Genomic DNA, 9622 nt, shown 5'->3' on the forward strand with positions numbered 1-9622 from the left:
GAATGGGAGAAAATATTTGCAAGCTACCCATCTGACGAGGGGTTAATTACCAGAATATACAAGGAGCTCAAACAACTCTATAGGAAAAAAAAAAAATCTAATACTCTGATTAAAAATGGGCAAAATATTTGAATAGACATTTCTCAAAAGAAGACATACAAATGGCAAACAGGCATATGAAAAGGTACTCAACATTATCCATAATCAAAGAAATACAAATAAAACTACAATGAGATATCATCTCACCCCAGTTAAAATTGTTTATATTTAAAAGATAGGCAATAACAAATATTGGTGAGGATGTGGAGGAAAGGGAATGCTTTTCCACTGTTGGTGGGAATGTAAATTAGACAACCACTACAGAGAACAATTTGGAGTTTTGTTAAAAAACTTTAAAAAGAGCTACCATATGATCCAACAATTCAAATGCTGGGTATATACCCAAAAGAAAGGAAATCCATATATTGAAGAGATATCTGCATTGCCATGTTTTTTGCAGCACTGTTGACAATATCCAAGATTTGGAAGCAATCTTAGTGTCCACCAGCAGATAAATGGATATAGAAAATCTAGCCAGGTGCAGTGGCTGATGCATGTAATCCTAGCACATTGGGAGGCCAAGGCAGGCAGATTTCTTGAGCCTAGGAGTTTGAAAACAGCCTGGACAATATGGCAAAACTTCGTCTCTACAAAAAACACACTAATTTGCTGGGCATGGTGGCACACACATGTGGTCCCAACTCCTCAGGAGGCTAAAGTGGGAGGATTACTTGAGCCTGGGAGGTCGAGGCTGCAGTAGGCTGTAATTCCACCACTGCACTCCAGCCTGAGTGACAGAGTGAGACCCTGTCTTTAAATAAATAAATAAACAAACAAATAAATAAAATTACTAAAGGCGTATAATTGAATTATTTGTAACAAAAGATAAATGCTTGAGGGAATGGATATCCCATTTTCCATGATGTGCTTATTTCACATTGAATATTTGTATCAAAATATGTCATGTACCCCATGAATATATAAATACCTAATATATACCCACAAAATAAAAATTAGAAATAATTAAAAAGTAACCTCAATAGCTACAAAGAAAATTAAATATCTAGGAATTAACTATAGAGCACAGTTTGGAGGTTTCTCAAGAAATTAAAATTGAGCTACCATAAGAACCAGCAATTCCACAGCTGGGTATATGCCCACAAGAAAGAAAATCAGTGTATCAAAGAGATTCCCATGTTTGTTGCAGCCCTGTGGACAATAGCCCAGATTTGGAAGCAACCCTAGTGTGCATCAACAGAAGAATGGATAAAGAAAAAAAAAAATGTGGTACACATACACAATGGAATACTATTCAGGCATGAAAAAGAATAAGATTCAGTCATCTGCAATAACGTGGATGGAACTGGAGGTCATATGTTAAGTGAAATAAGTCTGGCACCGAAAGGCAAACTTTGCATGTTCTCACTTATTTGTGGCAGCTAAAAATCAAAACAATTAAACTCATGGAGATAGAGAATAGAAGGATGGTTGCTAGAGGCTGGAAGGGTAGCAGGGGGGTTGGAGAGAAGTGGAGATGGTTAATGGGTTAAAAAATAGAAAAAAATTAGAATCTGATAACACAACAGGGCGACTATAGTCAATAACAATTTAGTTACGTGTTTTAAAATAACTAAAACAGTATAATTGGATTGTTTGTAACACAAAGGATGCATGCTTGAGGGGATGAATATCCCATTTTCCATGATGTGATTATTACACCTTGCATGCCTGTGTCAAAGTATCTCATGTACCCAATAAATATATATACTTGCTATGTACTCACAAAAAATTAAAAATAAAAAAATTAAAAAGAAATCTTGGACCTTTTAGTAGGTTTATTGTAAGTAGTGGTATTAGATAATAATTTTGCAAATGAGAAAATGTATTTAAGTTTTGGGGACCCAGATTTCTCACTGTATGAGTACGGAATAGAAAAATAGTATCTGGAGCTCTTCCCTATTTCTATAGAGAAAAATAGATACCTACACTTTATAAAAAGGGCATATACTTAACAAAGGAAGACAGATAAGCATATATATCTGCTCTCTGTTATTTTCATTCTTTTTATATTAACTTTTTATATTCTTTAAACATCTGGACTTTCACAGGTTTAATATTGTCACAGATTCCACAGGATTTAATTATTCATAATTTCCATTTTCTTTGTTTATGTTCAAATGATCACAATCTAGCCAGTTCAAGTCATTTTAATTTGTGACTTTTACCCTTTAACATTACTGTAGAAACTTTTAAATCACTCTTTCTGGAATAAGAAAGATGTGCTGGACCATGTTTGTTTTTCCATTATTCAAGGCACAGAATCAGCAACTTTCCTCATTCCTTTTTGTGGAAAACTGTATTTTAGCCCAAAATTTGGTTACTAACTTGCAACTGAGATGATTCCAGACTTACACTGGTAGCGGGCAGGGTGACAACATAGCAGGTAACTGTAGTGTCAGAGATGGAAAAGATCTTATTGTTAAAGTTGTGAATTCCCATTTATGTTTCAATTTCAATCTAATGTAATCCCATGCCTTCACATTTTATTTCTATGTAAAACTAAATTATTTATTCTATTACTTGTTCAGCCCCTTACCTAAGCTATAATTATATCCCTTTCTTATTAAAATTTCTTCTTTTGCTCATTTATCACAATTTTGTAATGACTTTCTTCACACATTTCTAGATATGTTGTTATATTCCTATGTCATATTGACTTTCCAATAAACCCTTTATTTTCTCATTTTCTTTGTAGGGGTTTATAACTAAAACCTTGCATTGCTCATTGTAGTAGGCAGGGTCCCAACAGAGAATAATCACAGTCAAATAGGGAATTAAGGATTTTTTTTTTAATACTTTAAGTTCTGAGATACCTGTGCAGAATGCGCAGGTTTGTTACAGAAGTATACACGTGCCATGGTGGTTTGCTGCACCCATGAACGCATCGTCTACATTTGGTATTTCTCCTAATGTTATCCCTCCCCTAGCCCCTCACCCCATGAAAGGCCCCGGTGTGTGATGTTCCCCTCCCTGTGTCCATGTGTTCTTATTGTTCAGCTCCCACTTATGAGTGAGAACATGCGGTGTTTGGTTTTCTGTTCCTGTGTTAGTTTGCTGAAAATGATGGTTTCCAGCTTCATCCTTGTCCCTGCAAAGAACATAAACTCATCCTTTTTTTTATGGCTACATAGTATTCCATGGTGTATATGTGCCACATTTTCTTTAGAATTAAGGAGATTTTAACAAAGGGATTATTTACATAGAAGTGGGCAAGATTTAAAGATTTAAAAGGAACCACCTAAGGATGGTACAGTGTCCTCTGATAGCAACAGAAGAAAGCTCTTACAACTTCTAGACCTGAGGGACAAAAAGGAACAACACAATTAGCAGAATCTGGAGAGAGAACTAGAGCTTATAGGAGCGGGGGTGTGGGGATGGGCTTCAACAGAGCATCAGAGCATGGCCATGGCCCTACAGGGAGGGATCAGAAAAATAAATACTCAGACACACTTCTCTACCTGCCCTCTTACCTCCTGCTGATTTTTCTCACTGACTAACTCCAAGGGTAAGATGTGGTGGCAACAGGGTTCAGTGATGCAGTTCATAAAGCTTAGCCTCCTGAAACAAGACCTAGCCAGAGAAGGGCAGACAAGAAATTTGGGGAGAAGGCAAACGGAAAATGTCTATTCTTCTCAATAAAAGCCCCACCACTTTTTAAGTTTTGAATAATTTATCTAACTGCCAGTTTTATTTATTCCTGGCTATTCAAATGTATTATCTCCAAAACAGAATTCATTTTCAGAGCTCCATCCAAAACTTGTTTTTCCTCTCCTCCTAAGTAAATCATCCAACCATGTGCTCAAGTCAGGAATGTGATGTTCATTCTTAACTTCTTTTTTTCTTTCAAGCACAGTCATCCTTCAGGTAACATGGCCTAGAATTTATACTTTTAAAATCCACATCTTCTTTTTAGTCTCCACTGTCACAGTGTTAGCTTTAGGGACCTATCTTCTCCGGGACCCAGATTTCTCACTGTATGAGTACGGAATAGAAAAATAGTATCTGGAGCTCTTCCCTATTTCTATAGAGAAAAATAGATACCTACACTTTATAAAAAGGGCATATACTTAACAAAGGAAGACAGATAAGCATATATATCTGCTCTCTGTTATTTTCATTCTTTTTATATTAACTTTTTATATTCTTTAAACATCTGGACTTTCACAGGTTTAATATTGTCACAGATTCCACAGGATTTAATTATTCATAATTTCCATTTTCTTTGTTTATGTTCAAATGATCACAATCTAGCCAGTTCAAGTCATTTTAATTTGTGACTTTTACCCTTTAACATTACTGTAGAAACTTTTAAATCACTCTTTCTGGAATAAGAAAGATGTGCTGGACCATGTTTGTTTTTCCATTATTCAAGGCACAGAATCAGCAACTTTCCTCATTCCTTTTTGTGGAAAACTGTATTTTAGCCCAAAATTTGGTTACTAACTTGCAACTGAGATGATTCCAGACTTACACTGGTAGCGGGCAGGGTGACAACATAGCAGGTAACTGTAGTGTCAGAGATGGAAAAGATCTTATTGTTAAAGTTGTGAATTCCCATTTATGTTTCAATTTCAATCTAATGTAATCCCATGCCTTCACATTTTATTTCTATGTAAAACTAAATTATTTATTCTATTACTTGTTCAGCCCCTTACCTAAGCTATAATTATATCCCTTTCTTATTAAAATTTCTTCTTTTGCTCATTTATCACAATTTTGTAATGACTTTCTTCACACATTTCTAGATATGTTGTTATATTCCTATGTCATATTGACTTTCCAATAAACCCTTTATTTTCTCATTTTCTTTGTAGGGGTTTATAACTAAAACCTTGCATTGCTCATTGTAGTAGGCAGGGTCCCAACAGAGAATAATCACAGTCAAATAGGGAATTAAGGATTTTTTTTTTAATACTTTAAGTTCTGAGATACCTGTGCAGAATGCGCAGGTTTGTTACAGAAGTATACACGTGCCATGGTGGTTTGCTGCACCCATGAACGCATCGTCTACATTTGGTATTTCTCCTAATGTTATCCCTCCCCTAGCCCCTCACCCCATGAAAGGCCCCGGTGTGTGATGTTCCCCTCCCTGTGTCCATGTGTTCTTATTGTTCAGCTCCCACTTATGAGTGAGAACATGCGGTGTTTGGTTTTCTGTTCCTGTGTTAGTTTGCTGAAAATGATGGTTTCCAGCTTCATCCTTGTCCCTGCAAAGAACATAAACTCATCCTTTTTTTTATGGCTACATAGTATTCCATGGTGTATATGTGCCACATTTTCTTTAGAATTAAGGAGATTTTAACAAAGGGATTATTTACATAGAAGTGGGCAAGATTTAAAGATTTAAAAGGAACCACCTAAGGATGGTACAGTGTCCTCTGATAGCAACAGAAGAAAGCTCTTACAACTTCTAGACCTGAGGGACAAAAAGGAACAACACAATTAGCAGAATCTGGAGAGAGAACTAGAGCTTATAGGAGCGGGGGTGTGGGGATGGGCTTCAACAGAGCATCAGAGCATGGCCATGGCCCTACAGGGAGGGATCAGAAAAATAAATACTCAGACACACTTCTCTACCTGCCCTCTTACCTCCTGCTGATTTTTCTCACTGACTAACTCCAAGGGTAAGATGTGGTGGCAACAGGGTTCAGTGATGCAGTTCATAAAGCTTAGCCTCCTGAAACAAGACCTAGCCAGAGAAGGGCAGACAAGAAATTTGGGGAGAGGGCAAACGGAAAATGTCTATTCTTCTCAATAAAAGCCCCACCACTTTTTAAGTTTTGAATAATTTATCTAACTGCCAGTTTTATTTATTCCTGGCTATTCAAATGTATTATCTCCAAAACAGAATTCATTTTCAGAGCTCCATCCAAAACTTGTTTTTCCTCTCCTCCTAAGTAAATCATCCAACCATGTGCTCAAGTCAGGAATGTGATGTTCATTCTTAACTTCTTTTTTTCTTTCAAGCACAGTCATCCTTCAGGTAACATGGCCTAGAATTTATACTTTTAAAATCCACATCTTCTTTTTAGTCTCCACTGTCACAGTGTTAGCTTTAGGGACCTATCTTCTCCATGGACTATTGATTGTCATAGATTTGTAACTGGTCCTACTGTCACCAAGTTTTGTTCCCATCCATTTTGTTCTTCACATTGCTACTCTCAAATCCTACTTCTTTTCATCAAGGCATATTGTCCCTTACTAGGACTACTTCTAGAGACTGCTAATTTGTTTTTTCCTCCTACTGTTGCTCTGCTTAAATCAGCTAATATTGTATTATAATCTGCTCATGCCTTTCATCCGATCATTATATAAAGGTCAAAGTCCTTAGCTTGGTATTAATGATCTTTTGTGATCTATTCCCAACTTACCTTTATAGCATCATTCTCACCACTCCTTCACATTCATCTTATGCTCTAATAATCCAAAGCATTTTTAGCTCCCAATGCACAACATTTTTTTTACAATTACCATTTATTGACTGCACATAATATACCAGACACTGAAGTAGATTCTATGTATAAAAAGATGGATAAGGCTCAGCCCATGCCCTCAATAATATTCTTTAATCATAGTATTTCTACTCTATAATGCATTTCCCATTTTGTCAGTCTGGAAAGCTCTCTTCATTCATCAGGACTGAGCTTAAACATGGCTTCCTCTGTGAAGCCTTTCCTGATAAAAACAATTAGAGATAGCTACTTCCTCTTCAGCATCCCCTAATACCTTGTGCACATTTTTTCTTATAATACTTATTGCCCTACTAATTTTATTCACTTATATGTCTTGCTCTCCGACTAGAGTCTAAGTTATACTAGCATATTTTGAAAGTATTTTTATCCATAGTGCTTAGAAGCAATGCCAAAATGTTTGTTAAACGAAAGGATGGATGATGAAATCAGTGAATTAGAGTAAAAGTGCTAAGGTGAGAGAACAGGAAAGCAGAGAAGACAAAAGGAAAAATAGAAAAAGCCTCCACAACACTCAGTTTGAAAGTGTTTTGGGTCCATAGTATTTTCAAATTGAGACAAAAGACAGGAAACTAAGATGTTTGTTTTGTAATGTTCAAAGAATTCACACTGGGCAGTTATCTTTATAATGGATTTCACTTCAAGGGCTATATTTTGTAGCTATGTTTTAATTAATGGAAAGTGATTCCATGTGTCAACAGTGGGAAAGCCTACAAGGTGACCTCATTACAGTCAATGAGAAAGGTCATGTACAGCACTGTTCAGATGTGTGATCTTATCTAGAAGCAGCCCAAATATAAACCACATTTACCAACACTGACTTGTAGGACATAGCTTATCCAGTGCTGTTACTTATAGTGTCTGATATGGTTTGGCTATGTCCCCACCAAAATCTCATCTCAAATTGCAGCTTCCATAATTTCCAGGTATTGTGGGAGGAACTGGGTGGGAGATAATTGAATCATACTGGAGGTTTTCCCTATACTGTTCTCATGGTAGTGAATAAGTCTCACAAATCTGATGGTTTTATAAGGTGAAGCCCTTTACACTTGGCTCTCATTCTCTCTTGTCTGCCGCCACGTAAGACATGCCTTTCACCTTCCACCATGACTGTGAGGCCTCCCCAACCACGTGGAACTGTGAGTCCACTAAACCTCTTTTTCTATATAAATTACCCAGTCTTGGGTATGTCTTTTATCAACAGCACGAGAAAACGGACTAATACAGTGTCTGTGCAATAATACATTGTTGAGAAAGAAATTTGGGTGCTGAAATTAATCAGAAGGTGCTTGATTCCCAGATGAATTAGTTAGAGTGTTTCCTGTCACATGAGTTAGTCTGGGAATCTCAGTTCTGTTTTGCTAATTATCTCAATGTATTATGCCTTCCTTTCCTATTTATATGATCTTTGTTATACTTTTGAGAAAGATAAATACAACTATAAATATATTTTCATTTAGTCAGAGGTTAAATGTGTTTCCACTTTAAAAATATTTTGTTTATATTTGGGAAATTACTGCTCTTGAAACTACAGTAAAAGAGAAAGCAAAGTCTTTGAGAGTAGTGGAAAAAGCACTGACTGGGGCTTCACGTGACCTAGGGTCCAATCTTTGTTAGTTAGCTAATTAGACAGGTGGGTCTTAGACTAAGTAACTTTCCTGTGGACTCTAATTTTCTCTTCCAGAAAAATATATGCTTGACTAGATCAGAGGTGGCAAACTATAATATCACAGTTTGAATGCCATATCAGATGGATTTTATAAAAACATTTTGGGTCTGCGTGGCATTAAGAAATGAATTAGAAATATTCAGCTAAGTCTGCAATCTCAGATTTGCCAAAGTCCTCTGACATGTGCAGTTTACCCTCAAATGGCACATGTGTGGAACACACCTGCAGAAGTATAATAAAGGCTTTGGGAACTAAACTTCCATATAAACACTGTCCAAGACCCAGACCAAACTCTGTTCTGGAAATCATCCCCAATCTTTCTGTTGTTGTACATCAGTTCGAGCTCACATCTGTCATATACTTGTAGATATATGAGAAATGAATTTGCAGCCTTTACGATAAATGGTCACTAAATTCTCCTTCTACTTTAAAATGTTGTGTCTTTTTTCAGAGAAGTTTAGAAATTTTAGAAGGAAGAATATTTAGCCTGTCTTTGGGAAAATCTCTCACTACTATGTGTTGTTTAAGTTGGCTATGAGGCAGTTTTACTATAGTCATTGATTTCAGGCTTAGCTGTTTGCCATCTTCTGAAATATTACTAATTTTTGCTGTTTTCTGAAAAGAGGACCCAAGACATTATATTTTACATTCCCGAGTGTGGCATTAATGTTCTTGATTCCCAAAGATGCAAATGAACAAAACTGAATTATAAGCATCATTTGGGAGCACCTTAAATACACAAGCAAACATTTATCTAACTTCTTCAAGTTCAAAGATATATGATATCTAAATAGCTAAGTTATAAAAAAATTATAAAAGGATTAGACCAATTGGAAGTCAAAGGAAACAGAAAGTGTTCTAATAAATCAATTTAGATTGCGTACAATTAGGCATTTCCAATTCTTGCATAAATGACTCTTCTGAATTTTAATAATATTATTTATTCTGCTTTAATTTTTGGAGTAGAGGTAAATTAAATAATTTTTCTTAGGGGAAAACTTTACTATCTTCCAAAAGACAGAGATTGAAAGCTGCCTTTTACTTTGTCTGACATATTTTATATATTGGCCAATCTGTAATTATTCATTTAGTTTAGTTTTAAGGATTTGTTTTCTGTATCTGTGAATTTTAAACTTTCTTTTAAATTAAAATTTATAAATTTTTTTTTTTTGATCATGACAACTGTTCACTTTATTACTGGATCCAATTTTATAATAAATAATAAACATTTTTGAGGGCAGATGGACCGACTGATGGTAGGGACGGGAGGCGAGCAAGATGGCGCAGACGCAGGGCACCGGGAGGAAAGTCTGTTACTACTACGATGGGGATGTCGGAAATCACTACTACGGACAAGGCCACCCAGTGAAGCCTCACCGAATCC

This window comes from Mandrillus leucophaeus, unplaced genomic scaffold (genome assembly GCF_000951045.1).
Source record: "Mandrillus leucophaeus isolate KB7577 unplaced genomic scaffold, Mleu.le_1.0 Scaffold269, whole genome shotgun sequence".
Classification (NCBI taxonomy): Eukaryota; Metazoa; Chordata; class Mammalia; order Primates; family Cercopithecidae; genus Mandrillus; species Mandrillus leucophaeus.